Source organism: Eschrichtius robustus, chromosome X, assembly GCF_028021215.1.
Source record: "Eschrichtius robustus isolate mEscRob2 chromosome X, mEscRob2.pri, whole genome shotgun sequence".
Classification (NCBI taxonomy): Eukaryota; Metazoa; Chordata; class Mammalia; order Artiodactyla; family Eschrichtiidae; genus Eschrichtius; species Eschrichtius robustus.
This window is the reverse complement of record NC_090845.1, coordinates 34948637-34970105: the sequence shown is the minus strand read 5'-3', so window position 1 is coordinate 34970105 and position 21469 is coordinate 34948637. Positions and strand designations below refer to the sequence as shown.

Genomic DNA, 21469 nt, shown 5'->3' with positions numbered 1-21469 from the left:
CTGGCATTAATTACAAAGCCTGACACATACAAGGTTAGAAAAAATTCTTGTGGGAAAAAAAGAAGGAACACAAGGAAATTAAGATTCCATGCTGTCTTCTGCTCATGACTTGCCAGATCCTTTTTTCATCCCTTAATCATTTCACTCATTAGTTCTCCAACTTCCAATCTAATAGTTTGCACCCAGCACTTGTTTCAAGAATTGGCTTAAACACTCATGTCCAGAAAGAGTGGAGGGGTGCAAACCCTGTTGTGCCCCTACTCTGATAAATCCTTTCCTTTAGGACTTTTCATCACTTATGTGGTTAATCCCTACTGATGATATAATTTAGTTTTTCCTGACTTTGTCGTATTGTTCCATGTATTTACATTTCTAACTCCCATGTGGTTGGGAAACTGCAAGAAAGCAGAGTTTAATTTTTGTATTTCTTTTGTATCATCTCAAACAATCTTGGTAAACATACAGGTAGCATGGAAGACCATAGGATGTGCCATAAAACTAAGGTCAATAAACTTAAAAGGACTGAAATGAAACAGAGTATGCACTCTGACTACAATGAGATTAAATTAGAAATAAGTACAATAGGGACTTCCCTGGTGGTCCAGTGACTAAGACTGGCACTCCCAATGCAGGGGGCACGGGTTCAATCCCTGGTCAGGGAACTAGATCCCACATGCTGCAACTAAGAGTTCGCATGCCGCAACTAAAAGATCCCGCATGCCACAACGAAGATCCCGCACAGGGCAACTAACCGCAACTAAGACCTGGCACAGCCAAATAAATAAATAAATTAATTAAAAATAATAAAAAATAAAATTATCAAAACATTAAAAAAAGAAATAAGTACAAGAGATATTTAGACAAAATCCATATATTTGGAAATAAAATAATATAAAAGTCAGTCATGTTTTATATGCTAGCACACAATTAGAAAATAAAATTGGAAACAGTTTAATTTATGATAACATCAGAAACTATAAAGTGGTTAGGAATAAATTTCACAAAGGATATGCAAGACCTCTTTATTATTAATTATAAAAAACTGCTGATAGAAATTCAGAAAGACCTAACTAAATGGAAAGATACACCATGCTAATGTATTGGAAAACTCAATGTTAAGATATATTTCTCCCAGTTTTGATTTTAGACTCATCACATTCCCAATCATAATCCCAGCAGACCTAAAAAATAATCACACTGATTATAAAAGGCATATAGGAAAATAAAGCCATATAGGAATGTAAAGGAAGAATCCAAATTATCCAAAGCAATTTTGAAAAAGAAAAACAAACTTAGAGGACTTACAATAACTGACTTTTAAGACCTACTATAACGTCATAGACAGCCTGGCATACAGACCAATAGAAATATCAATAGATTAAATAGAGAGCCCAGAAGTGTCCCACTTATATGGTCATTTGATTTCTGACAAAGTAGCCAAGGCAATCTGTTAGGGACAGGAGAGCCTTTTCCAGGAATAATGCTGGAATAACGGGTACCCATATGCAAAAAAATTGAAACTTGATTCCTACCTCGCACAATAAAAACTTAATTTGAGATAGAACATAGACCTAAATGTACAAAGTAAAACTATAAATCTTTTATGTGGGGGACTTCCCTGGTGGCACAGTGGTTAAGAATCCACCTGCCAATGCAGGGGACACGGGTTTGAGCCCTGGTCCAGGAAGATCCCACATGCCGTGGAGCAACTAAGCCCATGCACCATAACTACTGAGCCTTCGCTCTAGAGCCCGCAAGCCACTACTACTGAAGCCCACGCACCTAGAGCCTGTGCTCCGCAACAAGAGAAGCCACCGCAATAAGAAGCCCGCGCACCACAACGAAGAGTAGCCCCTGCTCGCCGCAACTAGAGAAAGCCTCTGCGCAGCAACGAAGACCCAATGCAGCCAAAAATTAATTAATTAATTAATTTTAAAAAATAAAGTAAAATAAAATAAAATAAATCATTTATGTGGAAACAGAATATTTTTGTGACTTGGAGGTAGGCAAAGATTTCTAAGACAGAACAAAGAAAGCAATAACCATAAATGAAAATAATGATGAATTAGACTTCATGAAAATTTAAAACTTTTGTTCATCAAATGATATCATTTAGAAAATTAATGAAAAACCTTCAGACTGGGAGAAAACTCTGCATAACATATATCTCACAAAATACTGGCATCAATATACAAACAGAATTTCTGAAACTCAATAATAAAAAGAAAAAAGCAATTTAAAAATGAACAAAAAAGTTGAGTAGAAGTCTCACAAAGGAAGAGATACGAATGGTCAATGAGCACATGACAATGTGCCCAACATCATCAGTCATCAGGGAAATGCAAAATAAAACCACAATTAGCTCACAAAACATACCCACCAGTTTGGCTAAAATTGAAAAGATCAACACCACCAAATGTTAGTGAAGATATGGAGCCATCAAAACATTCATACATTGTTGCTGGGAGTGAAACACCATACAACTACTTTGGAGAAAGATCTGGCAGTTTCTTCTAAAATTAGACATATGCCTACTCTATAACCAAACAATTCCCCTCATCAATATTTACTCAAGAGAAATGATAACAAATGTGTACAAAAAAGACTAGTATGAAAAGGTTCTTAACAGCTTTATTTACAGTAGTCTGAAATTGGAAACAGAGTTGCCCATCAGTAAGACAATGGATAAACAAACTGAGATTTTCACACAATGAGGTATAACTCAGCAAAATAAAAATAAAAAGAAATGAACTACTGAAACAAGTAACAATGTGGATGAATCTAAAAAAAAGTGCTGAGTGAAGAAACCCTTACATGAAAGAGTATGTAGGAACAAAATGAAAACACAACCCACAGAATGGGAGAAAATATTTGCAAATGATGTGACCAACAAGGGATTAATCTCCAAAATATACAAACAGCTCATGCAGCTCATTATCAAAAAAACAAACAACCCAATCAAAAAATGGGCAGAAGACCTAAATAGACATTTCTCCAAGGAAGACATACAGATGGCCAACAAACACATGAAAAGATGCTCAACATCATTAATCATTAGAGAAATGCAAATCAAAACTACAATGAGGTATCATCTCACACCGGTCAGAATGGCCATCATCAAAAAATCTACAAACAATAAATGCTGGAGAGGGTGTGGAGAAAAGGGAACCCTCTTGCACTGTTGGTGGGAATGTAAATTGATACAGCCACTATGGAGAACAGTATGGAGGTTCCTTAAAAAACTAAAAATAGAACTACCATATGACCCAGCAATCCCACTACTGGGCATATACCCTGAGAAAACCATAATTCAAAAAGAGTCATGTACCACAATGTTCATTGCAGCACTATTTACAATAGCCAGGACATGGAAGCAACCTAAGTGTCCATCAACAGATGAATGGATAAAGAAGATGTGGCACATATATATAATGGAATATTACTCAGCCATAAAAAGAAACGAAATTGAGTTATTTGTAGTGAGGTGGATGGACCTAGAATCTGTCATACAGAGTGAAGTAAATCAGAAAGAGAAAAATACTGTATGCTAACATATATATATGGAATCTAACAAAAAAAAAAGGTCATGAAGAACCTAGGGGCAAGACGGGAATAAAGATGCAGATTTACTAGAGAATGGACTTGAGGACATGGGGAGGGGGAAGGCTAAGCTGGGACAAAGTGAGAGAGTGGCATGGACATATATACACTACCAAATGTAAAACCGACAGCTAGTGGGAAGCAGCCCCATAGCACAGGGAGATCAGCTCGGTGCTTTGTGACCACCTAGAGGGGTGGGATAGGGAGGGTGGGAGTGAGGGAGACGCAAGAGGGAAGAGATATGGGGATATATGTATATGTATAGCTGATTCACTTTGTTATAAAGCAGAAACTAACACACCATTGTAAAGCAATTATACTCCAATAAAGGTGTTAAAAAAAAAACAAAACTAAAAATAGAGCTACCATATGATCCAGTAATCCCACTCCTGGGCATATATCCAGAGAAAAACATGGTTTGAAAGGATACATGCACACCAATTTTCATTGCAGCACTGTTTACAATAGCCAAGACATGGAAGCAACCTAAATATCCATCGACAGATGAATGGATAAAGAAGATGTGGTACATATATACAATGGAATATTACTCAGCCATTAAAAAGAATGAAATAATGCCATTTGCAGCAACATGGATGGACCTGAAGATTATCATACTGAGTGAAGTAAGTCAGACAGAGAAAGACAAATATCATATGATATTGCTTACATGTGGAATCTAAAAACACGGTACAAACGTACCTATTTACAAAACAGAAATAGTCACAGATGTAGAAAACAAACTTACGGTTACCAAGGGGGAAGGGGGGGGGTGGATCAGTTGGGAGACTGGGATTGACATATATACACTACTATATATAAAATAGAAAACTAATAAGAACCTATTGTATAGCACAGGGAACTCTACTCAATACTCTGCAATGACCTATAGGGGAATAAAATCTAAAAAAAGAGTGAATACATGTATATGTATAACTGATTCACTTTGCTGTACAGCAGAAACCAACACAACATTGTCAATCAACTATACGCCAATAAAAATTAATTTAAAAAATACAAAACCAAACCAAAAAAAAAGAAAAGAAAAGAAAAGAAAGGAAAAGAAAGAATGTGTATGATACCATTGACATGAATTTCTAGAGCAGGCAAAACTCATCTATGGTGGAAAAAAAAGACAATGGTATTTCCCTGTGGGGTGTTGGGAGATTGACTGGGAAGTGGTACGCGGGCATGAGAAAACTTTATGGGATGATATTAACATTCTGTATTCTGGGTGCACAGATCTGTGCATCTGTGGAACCTCACTGAATGGCACACTCAAGACATTTGCATTACATTGTATCGAAATTTTACCTCAAAAGAAAAAAATACAACCAAATATTAAACTCTAATGAATTCTAATGTATTTTAGGGGGAATATACTGACGTGTACGATCTACTTTCAAATGTGTTGAAAATCATTTGGACTGATGCAAGGACGAAGTACTGGATAGATGGACAGATAAACGCAAGTAAAGTTAAATGTTATTTGTAGAATCTATTTGGTGAGTGTTCACTGTACAATCCTTCCCACTTTTCTGTATCACTGAAAATTTTTATAGTAAAATATTGGAAAAATACTCAGCAAAATGTGATATAATTAGGAGATGTTAAATAAATAAACATTTTTTTCTATCCATATTTACTGAGTCTCATCAGAATACAGGAATTTCTTTTGGCTGCAGAATACAAAAGTTAGTTACATAATAATTATGACTGCCATATATGTACAGGTTAACTTATTTAAATCTTTAGATAATCCAGGGAGCCAATATTCACATTTTTTAAAAGGTCTTAAAGTACATTGGAAATTCCAACGTATGTCTACAGAATTCAATCTGTCTGTCCATACATGTCTGTAAAAATATATATGAAAGAATATCCTCTGGTTTACTGTCATGATGGAGAGAGTACGGCTTTTCATTTCTAATGTCCATGGCTCATTTTGTTTACAACTTTCATTATATCACAGAGTAATCCAAAAGCATAGTCCATCATCCTCCTGAATTCAGTAAAAGGTAAGGTTACGTAAAAAACATATTTCATCCTCAATGAATGTTTTATATATCTCACTAATGTTAAAGGTCTATTTTAAATAATCCTTCATCACATTCAAGAAGTGAGGTGATTCTCTGTTCATTATAATTGAGCTACAGAACCTCCTGGAAAATACTTGGCAATATGGATACAATGCCTATCCTCAAAGAACCTGAAGACTAAAAGAGAATGCTGTTTTTGCATCTAACATGTGCTTGCAATATCAAAAATATGACTTCAAAAGTATAAATTTTAATTCAATACAAAATATAAATGGAATTTTAGGGTTAGGTACCTCAGCATTTTAAATGCCAACTTTATCGGTATACTTGGGAACACAGGAATGAATATGCACTTAGTTGCCTCTAAAAATAAAATAAATCAATTTTTAAATATATATTTTAAAGTCCTTTACTATAATTTGTAATTTGCTATTTCAATTTAACTACTCAAGAATTTGGTAAAAATCTTTCAAGAAAAAATATAAAGATTTAAGTTACAAAACATGAAATGATGTAAGGTATAAAAATAGGGAAAATTTGTATTCTAATAAAATATATTGAGGGTGTGTATATTATGGGAACTCTCTTTGGCAGCCATTCAGGTATGCCTCTCAGATCTTCCTTCAAGAAAGAAAACTGTTGCTCAGCGACAAACAGTTGGCTGAGCGGGCAGCCTCCAGCTATATCACCTTCAGGATGCGCCTCAGCTTTGGAGGTGGGGGCAGAGGCTACGCATGCTTGATGGGCAATCCCCACCATGTGAATGAGCATGGTGGGTCACTGGTACCTGGCCCTTCCTGCCCAACGTGGGGCTCCTCTCAGGAGCAATCTTCGTTCTGGAGCTCCCTCTTGGGTTGGCTGAAACCTGATCACATCTGCATTTTGGTCTGAAGCTCCTCGCTTTCCTTTCAGAAGTGTCAAATCAGCATCTCAGGATCAAGGTTTTCTCTGCCCAAGCCTTCCCCCGCCATTTGCCTTTCAGAGATGTTACTTCTGCATCCTTCCCCCAGACCTCTTTTAATCCTGATTGTCTCAGAGTTGACTTCCTGGAGGTCCCAAACAGGCGCTCTCTAAGCCCTAAGTGCATTAAATTTGGATCATCTTTTTGGTGGCTCAACAGTTCTCAATTGTTGGAAAAGGATACTATTAATATGGCATTGTCAATACTGGAATAAGAGCTAAAATAATTACTATAAATATAAATTGTACTTCTGCATACTCTTTTATTCCCCAGGCTAATTGTCTAGTTTCTGGTTAAACAGAATGAGTACTGCACAGAAGGCATTCACAGACCCTGGACCTTCACGCAAAAGAGCAAGATCTGTTATGAGAGATTTGACTAGGGTGTGGTCACCCAGGACTATGCCTTAGGGTACCAGCATTTCTTTAGAGGCTGAAAAATTGTAAATAATTAAGAAAAAAAAATAGCTCCCTTTCCATGAGCTAACGCCCCCGATTCTGACACTCATTCCTTCCTGCCAGTCTCTCTAACCACCTCCCAGACAAGTGAATAAGTAAATCCCAGCTAATATTTGTTGAGCACTTTTATGCTGGCCACAGTGCTATGCTCTTTACGTATGTTTATTCCATGTAATCACCACTTCTACCTACTACAGTGTAGTTCTATTGTTATCCCTGTTTTGCAAATAGCCCATCCAAGGCTAGGGAAGGTTAAGCCCTGTGCCCAAGGTCATGGCTGCTAAGGGTCAAGGACTAGACTAGAATCCAGTAAGTGTCTGATCTTAATTCACTCAGCTCTGGGAGGTTAAGTGTCTTCACCTAAATACAGAATGGAGTTGGGACTAGAATTCAGGTCTTCTGAAACCTCATTTTGTGCTCTTGCCTCTAAATCCTGAGTATCCCTTTTAAGGCGAAAAGTTACGATTCTTAATCTAAGACGTTTGATTGAATTCTGAAACCCTACAGTCAAACATATATCCAGCTTCCAGACAGAAAAATCCAGTGATTCTGTAGTTGCTCTCTGTTTGGTCTGAGTGTTTGTTGGCCATTTTGTCTTCAGCTCTAATACGTCTTTTAATTCATCACAATCTGAGTTGATTTTCTTAAATCTATTATCACCGGGAGAAGAGGGGCCGAGTCTCTTTTTACCTTTGGGAAGAAGCCCAACAGAGCCCTACCTTAATAAATATTACTGAATGATATTTGCTTCCTTCTTATTTGTCTTCCCTTTGGATCCATAGCTGTAGACTTTGGGGTATCTTTTCCCAATCTGACCCCCAAAATAGGGAACATTTTTCCCCCAAATAATTACAAATTTTCCATATAAGACATTTGAGAAAAGCCCAATTGCTAATTACTAAAACATTGAGATGATTCTATCAGAAGCAACCTGGGATTCCATTGCCCTCTTCACTTGAGCCCTTTATAGTCTAACCAGAAGTAGTTATTACTATGATCCTGAATGAGAAAAAGGAAATCCTGTTTATTTTGTCGGGAGGTAGTGATTAATTTCCCTCATTTCTCGTGGGTAGACCCCTCTGGGTGACCTAGGGCAATACAACAGGCTAGGTCTCAGGATGGTTCTGACACCATTTACTTCAATATGATTTTTGTTAAGGTGAGGTAACAAGAGAGATGCAACACTGAAATGTTCGAAAGCAAGGTGCAACGGGAATCCTGCACCAGCTACAGAAGGCAACCTCAGCTTGAAAAGACCTTGGCCCTTGTTTTATAAGGTGAATGTTGCATAGGGACAGAAGGGTGGAGCCGGACTGGTACAGGATGCCACGGGCCACAGGCACACGGCTTTACTGTTTTAAACTCTGAATCTTTAAAAAACTATGGAAGGAAGGGTTGAGCGAAGTGACACTTACCTGTCATGGGAGCTTTGTATTTTCATAGGATTTGGGTCTTATTTTTGTGTTTTTAAGCTAATAATTTGCAGACAAATAAACCAACTTGTAGGAGAATTCCCTCATCAAAAGCAATTAGGATTGGAATTGGTTTGGTAATTGGCAAAGCTGGCTAAAGTGGAGAACTGAAAACTTCGTTTTAACATACAGCTATATGTACATTTATTTATCAGTCTTTTGACTTAAAGCCCAGGGGTCTTCTTTGAGTATGGCTCCATCAATAGATGGTCCCCGTAGTCATTCTTGAATAGACCACATACATAGTAGCAGTAACAGTATTAATAATAACATTTGAGCACTTACAACGTGTCATGTACTTTTAGTCCTCCCAGTATCTTTCTGAGGTAGCAATTATTATCATCCTCATTTTACATTTGAGGTTAAGAAACTTGCCTAAGATTACGCAGTCAGTAAATGGTAGAGATGAGATTAAAACACATGTTGTCTGTCTTCCAAGTTTACACTCTTAACCAGCACAACATCGTCTCTAATTTCCACTTCTGGGTGTCCTTAGAGAAGAGCTTTTAAGAAACTAAAGGCATTTGTGAAGCAGTCTAAGTACAGAATCCTAGACTTTTATGATTTTTATCCAAAACTTTTAAGTTGTCTCCCCCATGCATATTTTAACAGCAATTTTATGAGCTCTTCATCTGCACTAAATCTTTCCAAAGTACCTTCATGAAAACAACAATTGGAATTTCATGAATTCCAATTTATATTTCATCCGTTTTATGAAATGTTTAGTCAAATTCTGGAATTTAAATTGTACATACAGAATTACAATATTTGGGATCAAGTTACGGATGTGTACTTGAAATAAATAGGTTTGGGAACAAACCCAACGAAGAGCAGACCACTTAACTGGTGGGATAGAAGTAGGCACGAGTATTATTGCCCAAGAGTATTCATTGTGCTGTGGACATGGGTTAGTATGTTTTACAGTTAAAGTGGTCATCAATTCATCCACAACTCCTTCGGGAGGAGGTCAGTGAAGAGAGTTTCTGCCATATTTAAATCTCATCTGTGCTTCACTACAGTCACAAGCAGTATAGTAATTGCTTCTCGGTTGTTTGGCTGAGATGAAGTGTAGTAAAAGTGGTACAGTGATTATGCACATCACCTTCACATGATTCCAGAGGAATGTGTTGTATTTTCCATTTTTATTAAAAGTCTAACATGTCAGATACTTGATTCCATACATATGTGTGTGTGTGTGTGTGTGTGTGTGTGTGTGTGTGTGTGTATATATATGAATAGCCTTTTATATATGGATATATATCCATAGCTTTTTAACATGTAAGTTTATATATGTATATATGAATATGAACATATATATGCATGTATACACGCACACACACATATATATATACATTATATAGAGCCTTGTTTTTTTTTGTTTTGTTTTTTACTTTCAGATCCATTCAAACCAGCTTGCTATATTAGTTTCCTATTGTTGCTGTAACAAAGTACCACAATTTACTGACTGAAAACAACATATACTTATTTTCTTATAGTTCTGGAGATCAGAAAGGTCTAAAATCTGCAAAAGTCTAAAATCAAGGTGTTGGCAAGGGTGTGTTCTTTCTGGAGACTTCAGGGGAGAATTTGTCTCCTTGCCTTCTCCAATCTTCAGGAGTCTCCTGTATCACTTGGCTAGTGGTCCCTTTCATCCCCTTCCTCACATCACTCCAACCTTTTGCTTCCATCGTTGCATTCCCTCTTCTGTTGCCACACCTCCCGCCGCCTCTCCCCCGTAAGAACCCTTGCGATCACATTTAAGGCCCCACTTAAATAACGCAGGCTCATGTCCCCTCCTCAAGGTCCTGAAAGTAATCACATCTGCGAAGACCCTTTCACTATGTTAGGTCATATGTTCACGGGTTCCAGGGATTGCGATGTGAATATCTTTGGGGTTCTTTATTCAGTCTACGACACGTGGCTTAATTACAGACTAAAGAACTAATTTCCAAAAGTAAACTGCAAAACTAATCAGGTCAATGTTCTCAACAGGGATGCCTAGAACGCCTAAACTGTGAAGAATTAAACAGCTAATTTAACTTTTAAAAGCAATTTAAGAATTTTGGTAACGGAGAGTCTCAGATTGAACTCGAGAACTTGTAGCGTATGTGGCTCATTTCTTTTAAAAACAAAATCTATTTAAAACTTAAGAAAAAAATCCTCCCTCTCTTCTGCCTTCCCTCTTTCCCTCCTTGCTCTTATCTTCTTCTCACTCTTCTCCCCTTCCTTTTCTCAGTTACACGCCTCTGTAACCTATTTCATGAGTCTATACTGTAAGTTCTTGAGCTTTTATAGTCATTTCTTGTTCAGTTTTGAACTCAATGAGAAATAAAGCCCCAGCTTGATTTTCTCTGTTATCAGTCCTAAATGGAAGGGCAGTACTTACTTGAAAAAAGATGCTAGACTTACATATAAAATATATAACCAAAATAAATATAAACAGAATAATTTATCTTTCTTGCATCCAGTGAGGAAGTTGCCAGATTGCTCTTTCCCAACGTGGGCCATACATTAGATTAATTAGTTTCACCTCATCCTGTTTATTTCTGGAGCATTTTGGCTACTCTGAAGTCCCACAGGGCTTTTAGGGCTAATGTTATCAGTCTTTGGGGTGACATTAGTTTTTCTACATTGGGGGCTTATGAGCTATCTCTAGCTTTTTTTTCTATCAGGGAACTAGCATTTGGGAGTTTTCTTGATCTAAGAGATTTTTGCTTATGGCTTATCACTTGCTTTCTTTCCCTTAAAAATATTAACACTATACCTTTTTAACACTTTTACCCTATAGGGGCACAAAATTCCCCACACCAAAATGTGTCTCTTTGACATGCGGATTATTTCAAGCTGAAAACCATCAAGGCCCAAAAGACTCAGGAAGAATCTTTGACCTTCCACCTCACTGCCTGGAAGAATTTAGACAGAAGTCCTGTTCCCAGAATAGAGCTATCACTAGAGATATCTAAAGAACACAGGCTAGATGTAGTGGGGAAACTCAGCAGGGCCTAGAGATCAGGGTCCACTCTGTTTCTGCATCATCTCTGCAAGGCCCAGCAAACATTTGTTTAGCAAACATTTGCTTTTCCATCCCTGTGTGAATTGCCTTCCTCCCCGTTGAAGTTCCAAACCACTGCCCCCAACATCCTCTTTTGTCTTTAGCTGAAGATGGTAGGTTAAGGTGAGGGCTTCAGACATGTCGGCAAGCTACTCAATTTTCCTGGCTCTCTCCCATGTCTACATGTTACTCAATTTTTGTTTGACTTTCTGCTGCTAATCTGTCTCATGTCAGATTAATTCTTAGACCAGCCAGAAGAACTCAGAAGGGTAGAGGAAAAATTTTTCCTCTCTGACGCCTCTTCATTCATTTAGTTGCTTCATGCTCTTCTAATATCACTGTCTCAAATCTTCCATTCTCTCCATGTCTACAGACTGCCTCCTCAGCTAACCAGCTGTTCATGATTTTGTAACGGGTTTGCCCTCTATCTCCTTACAAATATCATCAAGTTTTCAGTGCAAGCATTTTCTAAATTGTAAACAGTGACTGAATGATGGGGCTGAGCAGCGTTTTTCTTTTTGATCTTTTGGGGCATTTTCCGTATACTTTATGTTGTATAAATTCTAGAAAATATGATATATAATATACTAATATACAATAATATATTAATGTATTATAATTCTAGAAATATATTATTATAATATATATTATAAATTCCAGAAAATATTATGTACTGTATTAAAATAATAAAATAATTTCTTCATGAAATGATTGTGACAGAGATATTGGCTCTTTCAGAAAATAGTTTTTGATCATTTCTGCACAAAAATCCTGTATCGTATACAGAAATTGCCATCTATTCCTACATCTTTTGGCTCCTCGCTCCACTTCTCTCCCTCTCTGTATATAGGTCTGAAAGGAGCTAAAAAAAACTGTGTCAAACATTTACGCAGTAAAACTGAGGAAAGAGGTTAAAGTTCGTTACAATAATACAAAGAACCCCACCAGAGAAACTATGAAAGATCAGCTAAGATAGTCTAAGTTAAAAAAAAAAAAAAAATTAAAACCCAACTGTAACAATAAAACAAACCATGCACAGTAAGTCCCAAATCTGACATAGGGAATACTTTTGAAGGGACAATCAGTAATCAATGGAGAACTTTTCAAGCTTTGGGATTCCTGAATGGATTACATGTAGGCCACTCCCACATGTCAGGGCAGAGAGCCCCACGAGAGAAAGGTCAAAGCCCAGCCCACCGGCCTCCCTGGGGTTGAAGGACAATCAGCATGAGGGTAGCCCCAGCTGCACCAACCCTCAGTGGCAAGCTCTCAGTGCTCCTACCCTCCATATAGGCTGTAGACTACCTTCTTGTATATAAAAGCTACATCCTATATAGATATCCTATATCCTATATCCATATAGATATCCTATATCTCTTATCGTACAAGAACTACAGACTCCGTATTGCCCTTATAATATAGAGCAGGTTGCTAAAACTACTGAGAAGAGGGAGCAGAAAGAACATCTTCTAAAACACCGCCCCCGCACGCAAATACCAGTCTGTCTATAACTAAAGATATCACTCTTTACTGTAAGTGGGCCCCTTTGCTCCTTTTGGATCAACTGCATAAATACTTTTCTGAGGTAATCTTGATCCTATCAGTATTCTTGTAATATGCAAGAAGCAGCAACTTTCTTGCCCATTAAGAAGAGAAATGTGGACTAAAAACCGTATCTCTTTTTTCCCTCTTGTAGCCTCGATTAAATGGAGAGCGTCGCACATACGGTGCCATGTGTTCACCGTACCATTTCCTCTTCTTGGACACACAGAAAGACAACATTCCCAACCTCCCTTGCAGATGGATGGGGAGCATTTCACTGAGTTCTTGCCAATGGAATGGAGACAAAAACGGCACGCCATTTCCAAGTCCGGCTATAAAAAGCCTGTGTGCAAGCGACTCTCTGGCCCTTTCTCTCCCTATAGCAGAGGTCATGCAAGCCACGTGTTTACATGGCAACATCACAAGATGGTGGGAACCCGGATCCCCGAGTCACTAAATGGACGAGAGCCCCTGCCAACCCACATCAGACTTTGAGGGAGAAAGCCTATACTGTAGTCCAATGTCTTTATCTATAATGACTTAGAATCAAGGTCACAGCCTTTGTGTTTACTTCTCACCTTATGTCTTCTGTTATGCCACTTATTCTTCCTTCAAATATCCTTAATTTATAATATGAATTTCCAAGTAATTATTGTTCTATTTACTTCTTAGTTTTATTTTACTTTCTTCTGAAAATTCTCTTTTTAAAATATTTAAATAGCTTATAGAAAAGTTGTATTTGGTAGGCCCACTTTTAAAAGCTAGGCCGATTATTTTTATTATAATATCCCACTAGCAAAAACACCATAGAAACTTTTACAGTCACAAAGTTCATTTTATAGGTGTCATATTTGAAATCACATAGAGCTATCAGTTTTGCTATTAGTACAGCTGAGTAGCTCTACTAGATCCAACCCTGCCACAGGAAACAATTTAAGATGCTGGAAAAAAAAAATACCAAAAATAATATAAAACAAACAGTGACTGGGAGGCATAGGAGAATAAACAAAAACAGTAGATCTTGGAGGGAATTCGAAACTCGGAAGAAGGAACAGAGCACAGTACCAGTTTTCCATCCATTAGACTGAGGAAAAAACAAAGATATCTCTACCTGGAGTGGCTAAAACTCAGAAAATCTGCAGAATTTCTGGCCTGAGGAAATAGAGGATAGAATCCAGGGCAACCACAGCCACTGGAAAGCAAGGGAGTGACAATGTAAAGGAGAAAAAGAAACGAAATTGAGTTATTTGTAGTGAGGTGGATGGAGTTAGAGTCTGTCATACAGAGTGAAGTAAGTCAGAAAGAGAAAAACAAATACAGTATGCTAACACATATATATGGAATCTAAGGGGAAAAAAAAAAAAAAAAAAAGGTCATGAAGAACCTAGTGGCAAGACGGGAATAAAGACACAGACCTGCTAGAGAATGGACTTGAGGATATGGGGAGGGGGAAGGGTAAGCTGTGACAAAGTGAGAGAGTGGCATGGACATATATACACTACCAAACGTAAAATAGAGAGCTAGTGGGAAGCAGCCGCATAGCACAGGGAGATCAGCTCCGTGCTTTGTGACCACCTAGAGGGGTGGGATAGGGAGGGTGGGACGGAGGGAGATGCAAGAGGGAAGAGATATGGGAACATATGTATATGTATAACTGATTCACTTTGTTATAAAGCAGAAACTGGCACACCATTGTAAAGCAATTATACTCCAATAAAAATGTTTAAAAAAGTAAAATAAAAAATAAAGGAGACAAGGCGGGGGGGGGGGCGGTGCATCGATTTCTCTCTACAAATTTTGCTCAGTTCTGCGGCTGACCCCTGAACTGCACAGGTGCTAGGGTAGGCTCAAATTAACACAGCTAAATCTAAGAGAGCTGAAATCTGAGATGTTGCCACCTCAGGAGATTCAGACCATGAAGTCTGAAACCAACCAAATGACATACCCGACTTAAAAACAAACAAGCAAGCAAAATATCAAAATCAACTCTTCAGGAGACTACAGCAGAATCCAGAGACTCCATGATATAACATTCACAATATCCAGGGTAAAATCCAAAATTACACAACAAAACAGGAGAACGTGGCCCAATTTTTAGGAGAACAGATAATCAACAGAGATCAATCCTGCGATGCCTCAGTTGTCCAAATTATTAGGCAAGGATATTAAAGGAGCTATTTTCATTATGCTCAGGGAAGTAAATAAAAATACCCTCACAATGAATATACAGACAGGGACTCTCAGCAAAGAAGTACGAACTATAAATAGAACCCAGTGGAAATTCTAGCACTGAAATCAGATAGAGTTGCAGTCCACCTCTCCATTACGAATTACAAAGTAAAATTAATTTTTTATAACACAGCTGTAAACAAAGAAGGACAAAGAGCATTGCTCAGCACCCAGCTCTAAGTCGTTACTGCCTGACAGTGTACCCTGAGAAGAATTCAGGATGAAAAACAGGATGAGGCAGTCTGTGCTTTGGAAAAAAACCAAGCCCCTTAGATAGTTAGACCCATACATAGAGAAGCACTAAAATCATTAACCTGAGATACCTGTTCTTTGTGAATAGCAGTCATCTCTTACCAAGATGCATGCTTGACTGCACAGATTCCCTAGCCAAAAATCATATATCAACTAGGCTTCTTCCTCTTCCTCTGCAGAGCAGTTCCCTCAGAACTACTGAGAGGCTGTCTCCTGGGCAACAGTCCCCAGTAAGGTCTTGACATGTACACACTGCTATATTTTAAATGGATAACCAACAAGGACCTGCTCTGTAGCACAGGGAACTCTGCTCAATATTTTGTAACAACCTAATTGGGAAGAAAAATTTGAAAGAGAACAGATACATGTAATATCTATAACTGAATCACTCTGTTGTACACCTGAAACTAACACAACATTGTTAGTCAACTATACCCCAGTATAAAATAAAAAGTTAAAAACAAACACCAAACTCACAACCCTTATATGGTGCATTTTTCTTCAAGTCGGCCTAGCAACAAAAGGAGCAAAGTGCCCCCATCACCCCCTCCACTTTTCTCCAAATTCCTTTTATGAAGTAAGCACTGAGAAGAGCCTGAGGGTGTGGGGAGAAAAATATAAGTAAGGAATAATGGATTCACTTCCCTTCCTTAAAGGACTTTATAGTCTTAGAAATAATTTTGCGAAGCCAAATCTACTCACCTTTATCATGAGGAATGTAACAGAAATAAAAATACCTTTGTTACAAATGATTTCTATATTCTAACTGGACTGAGAGTATTGGAAAATAATCCTTTTTGAGACAATATTAAAGTTCTTTGATAGACATAGTTACTTGTCACATCACTTCTATTTTAACGACAGATCATTTCAATAGGCTTCACGTTGCAATTAGAGTAACTCCATGCCATCTCTAGTCCTCAAACTGTTCATTACTCTCAACTATCTTTCTTCTGTTTAACCTTATCCTCTTGCAACTTTCTGGCAAAACCCATTGCCCCTTAAGGCCAGTCTTTTACCATTTCTTCCGTTAAGAAATCTTCAGTTTGTGGAGAAAAAAGTAAAGTTAATTACAAAGTAGTCAGTGGGTGGCAAGCGGGAAAACAAGGGAGGCCGATGCTGAAGATGCATAAATGTTACAGGAATCGTAGAGGAAAGGAAGAGCGTTTCAAACCATACTCTCAATAGATGAAATATCTTTCTTAAATTATTACTCACATTCTGGAAATACCCTGTGAAACTATATGAAACGTGTTAAACGCTGTCTTAACATTGTATTTCATGCATTCTGAAAAATCACACTGCTTTAAAGGATGAGGAAAAAAACTACAGTGATGCTTAGAAGATGTACATGGCACTGCATTGTCGTTTTCTAACATTTCATACTGTGTTACAGGATCTCTTCATGACATATTTATTATGAAATTGACATTTCAATCGTACCTGATGCCAGGCATTGGCATTTTAATCCTGTCAGGCATCTTTTCTTTTCATGTGATGATCTCAGGGAACGCTCTGCTTTGTTCTTTTCTTTTGTTTTCAATTCCATTTCAAAACATACTGTGTGAATGTTTTTTCTTCCTTTGTTCACAAATATTTAACAGCCCTCCAGTACCTAAAAAGAAGAGTAGATAAAACACATACTGTTATTGTAGTGAAGGTAATGTTATTGTAATTTTAAAAGCCAACATTCACAAAGCACAAGGCGCAAAAAATTTTTAAAAGAAGAAAAAAACACATTAAAAAATAACAAACAAACAAAAAAGACAACATTTGTTAATAACATGATCCCTCTATCTCTGCCCACTTTCTCTCTTGGCTGATATTTTTAAAAGTCCACAGGAGATCGTCATATGGCTTCTTGGATTTTTTTTTTTTTCTTTTTTTCACAAATTTCAGAACAAAGAATAATTGTGCCCCAAGGCTAAAGGAACAATGACATTTCTGCTTACTTTTCTTTAAAAGTGAACTATTGTTTCCGCTGTGTGCATTCACTGCCTTCCTGATTCTCTTCCAGAGCTTCTTACTGTGTAAAATGTTTGTTGCGGGCTGATGTATTGAAATCAGAGATTGCAAATATATTTGGAGTTTTATTTATCTGGTCAGAACAGGGGCAAGACATCATCTTTCTACAACCTTCTGATGAAACACATGTACTTAGTACTGCTTTTCAAACTAAAGCCTGTGGATGTAAAATGCCTGTAGAAAGTAGCTGTGCTGAAAGGTTTCCAAGACCATCCCCACATTCAGAGGTTCACTAGAAGGGCTCACGGGACTCAGCATATAGTGGCACACGTGGCTAAGATTTATTACGGTGATACAGTATGGATATACAGCCAGATCACGAGGGGAAAAGACACAAGCAGAATCTAGAGGAATCCACATGCAGGCTTCCTTTTACTCTCTTCCTGTTACTAAACCAAATTTGGGTCCGCGTGCCCACTGAGCAGCAAAGCCAGTCTACTGACACCAGCTGTGGTAAAGGAAAGTACAGCATTTATTTGCAGGACACCAAGCAAGGAGAATGGGCAGCTCATGCTCAAAAGAGCAGAACTCCTTGGTGGCTTTCAGGGGAGGGTTTTTGAAGGCAACATTTGGGGTGAGGGCTGCAGGATGCAAGACTTTCTTCTGATTGGTTGGCGGTGAGGTAACAGGGTGATGTTTCGGTAACCTTAATCAATCATCAAACTTCTGGTTCCAGTCAGTCTGAGGTCTACTTGCTTGTGGTCAGCGTGTAGTCACCATCCTCCGCCTGGGTGGGGAGTCTTAGTTTTCGCAGAACAACTCAAACGTATACGTCAGATTATTATTATGTGGATCTCCTGAGGAGGAACTAAGACTCTGTTTTATTGCTGAACTATTGCTTAAGCTGTCATTACTTTTCTTGCTTGACTACTTTTCCTTTGTTTCTGCATTTCCTCACTTCACTAATTAGCAAATGTTTGAGTCTGCTCTTTGGAACTCAAGAAGGGTCTAGGAGGCTAAAGCCTTTTTCTACAGACAAGAAACGGGGGACACAGAGAGGCTTTTCTACCAGGGAGCGCCCACAGGGTCCTACTTGGTTTCATTCCTCCCATGACGGGTCACTCAGAGCGTACTCTTCCCCCAGCAACAAAAATGCAGCAACACGTGTGTGATGTTACTGCCCTGGGACGCCCATTAGAGACTTAGCATTTGGGCTTTTCTTGGGGGCTGGTCACGTAGGTACCCTCTGTCAATCATATATCAAAATTCCCCCCAGAAGGAAAGCAGAGTTCAGCAGGAACTACACTGCACAAACCACTTAGACACAGTGAGTCACCCTTATCAGTTCTGCGACTGGTGGGAACCCTCCCAAAATCCACGTTCCCAGATGCCAGGCAAGGTCCAACCTTACTAACAGACCATTCTAAGGAAAGCAGTCTCAGGCATGTTATCTTAACTCTTTTCTGCATAGTGGCTAACCAAGCTAGCCTTGCAAATAGAACATTTTTGAACACCAGCAACCTGCCTAAAAATAAATGCCCTTTATACCGTAGCCTACCTACCGCAGCAAAGTTACTGTAACAGCAATTTATTTTCTGGTTACAAATATAGATTTTCCAATGTAATTTATCAGCCTTTCTTTATGAAGGAAATGTAAACTGAAAAGCCACAATAAGAAACAAGTGATCTTACATTCTCCCGTCCACGGTCTCATCAACCAGCTTGTCAAGGTATTCAATTAACAGGATGTTGGAATTAATCAGAGTTAAAATGGGATTTCTCCCTGATCCTGTTGAAAACTAAAAGCCTATTATGACACGTTTGGCCACTCTAAGTCTCTCGGCAGGCCTGGAGGTTCATGTGTTAATAGGTGAGTTGAAGCTATTGCATATTCCTTGCTGTTCATCTCTACTTTTACTAAAGAAGCCTTTGACATACCTACCAGTTTAACCCAATTTTTTAAATAGTTGTTTTTCCTTTAATATTAAGAATTCAGCTGCTTATCTATAAGCACAACTGTTTTCTTCATCCGTTTAGCCTACAGAAGCCTGCTACTCCCTACTTATATACTTTAAACACAGATATCGTTGTATTGGACTCATTCTACTAGTGCGGGTAGGTGATCATTATGCTTTTGGGTAAATTATACCTACTCTTAACTCATTGGGATGTATTTTTATCTGGCCCTAAGTAATCCTGTTTTTGTTTTATATATTCAGGGATTCCATGTGGATAGGTTCAGTTCGATAATCAAAATGGTCTTATTTCACTTTGGGGGGGCTTGGTCAGCACCTGAGCATAGAGTGGTATTAGGAGCACCGACTCTGGTGCCCAGGGAGACTAGGATTTGCATGCTCTCTCTGCCACTTACTGTGTGACCCTGGTTAAGTCTCTTAGCCTCTCCTCAATCTCTAAAATTGTAAAATGCGGGGTGGGGGGGGGATAATAGCACCTCCTTCTGAGCATTGAAAGGATTAAATAAGTATACAAAACTTAGTAATTTAAGATATTGTTTATTATTATTCTCATTTCATGGCTGTGGATAATTCAGAGTTGGCTTTAAATGCAAACACTGAATTATACAGCTGGAATTACCAAGGTTAACGTAAAAGAAAAACGACTGTAGTCCACGCTTACCACCTAGTAAACTTGATAGACTTTCTCAAAAATATATTTCCTTAGTTAAATTTTAAGTAGTTACTTTGAATTAAAGCACTTGGAATACATATATGCATACACTGAACACCAGGAACAAAAGACATTACAGAAAAATACACTTTAGGAATTATATATCTACAAATGTAGGATAATACAAATAACTCAGGGAGAAAAATTCCACTTATCTCTCTATTGTCCTAAAATCAAAATGAGACTGATTTTTTTTTTTTTTTTTTTTGGCTGTGTTGGGTCTTCGTTTCCGCGCAAGGGCTTTCTCTAGTTGCGGCGAGCGGGGGCCACTCTTCATCGCGGTGCGCGGGCCTCTCACTATCGCGGCCTCTCTTGTTGCGGAGCACTGGCTCCAGACGCACAGGCTCAGTAGTTGTGGCTCACGGGCCCAGTTGCTCCGCGGCATGTGGGATCTTCCCAGACCAGGCCTCGAATCCGTGTCCCCTGCATTGGCAGGCAGATTCTCAACCACTGCGCCACCAGGGGAGCCCAAGACTGATCTTTCTATGCAGTTCTTTCTTAGACAATTGAAGTGTCTGAAAATTGTTATCATTCTGCTTATGGTGACGGTTTTGAAAAAGTATACTAATCATGTAAATATTACATGAAGGACTTCCCTGGAGGTCCAGTGGTTAAGACTGCATGCTCCCAATGCAGGGGCACGGGTTTGATCCCTGGTCGAAGAACTGAGGTCCCGCATGCCACACAGTGCGGCCAAAAAAAAAGGGAGTTAAGACTGAAAAAACTGACTTGATATAACTTGCACTCGGGGTTGAGATGATTCACTTCGGGTTGATTTGTGTACTTGTACTGTTAAATATGAAATATTTTTCATTATTTCTTTTGAAGCAATAGTTTACAATGTTTATAGTTTTTAGGATATTACTTCAAAGATTAAATGTACCCTGTGGAAGTTAAACATAGACAGCTGACTTGCTTTAGCCAAAGGAATGTGAGGAGAAGTGGCTGATTTCTGGGCTGCAGCTTTAAGAGCGAGTACATGATTTGCCTCCTGACCTTTTTCTTTATTTTGTTTATCCTATTTTTAAGCTTTACTATTCTTTTTTTTCCTTTTAATATTTATTTTATCTATTTATTTATTTGGCTGTGCCAGGTCTTAGCGCGGCACATGGGATCTTCGTTGCGGCAGGAGGGATCTTTAGTTGCAGCATGTGTGCGGGCTCTTAGTTGCAGCATGTGGGATCTAGTTCCCAGCATGTGGGATCAAACCC

General features: G+C 38.4%; 1 protein-coding gene across 1 annotated transcript in view; it reads right to left on the bottom strand.

The window, feature by feature from the left end:
* Positions 1-17092, bottom strand: part of PRRG1 (proline rich and Gla domain 1) — a 164795-nt gene extending 147703 nt beyond the window's left edge. The window contains exon 1 of the mRNA XM_068534000.1: positions 17049-17092. The gene's annotated coding sequence lies outside the window, so the exon portion shown is untranslated. The remainder of the gene's footprint in view (positions 1-17048) is intronic.
* Positions 17093-21469: the final 4377 nt, after the last annotated feature.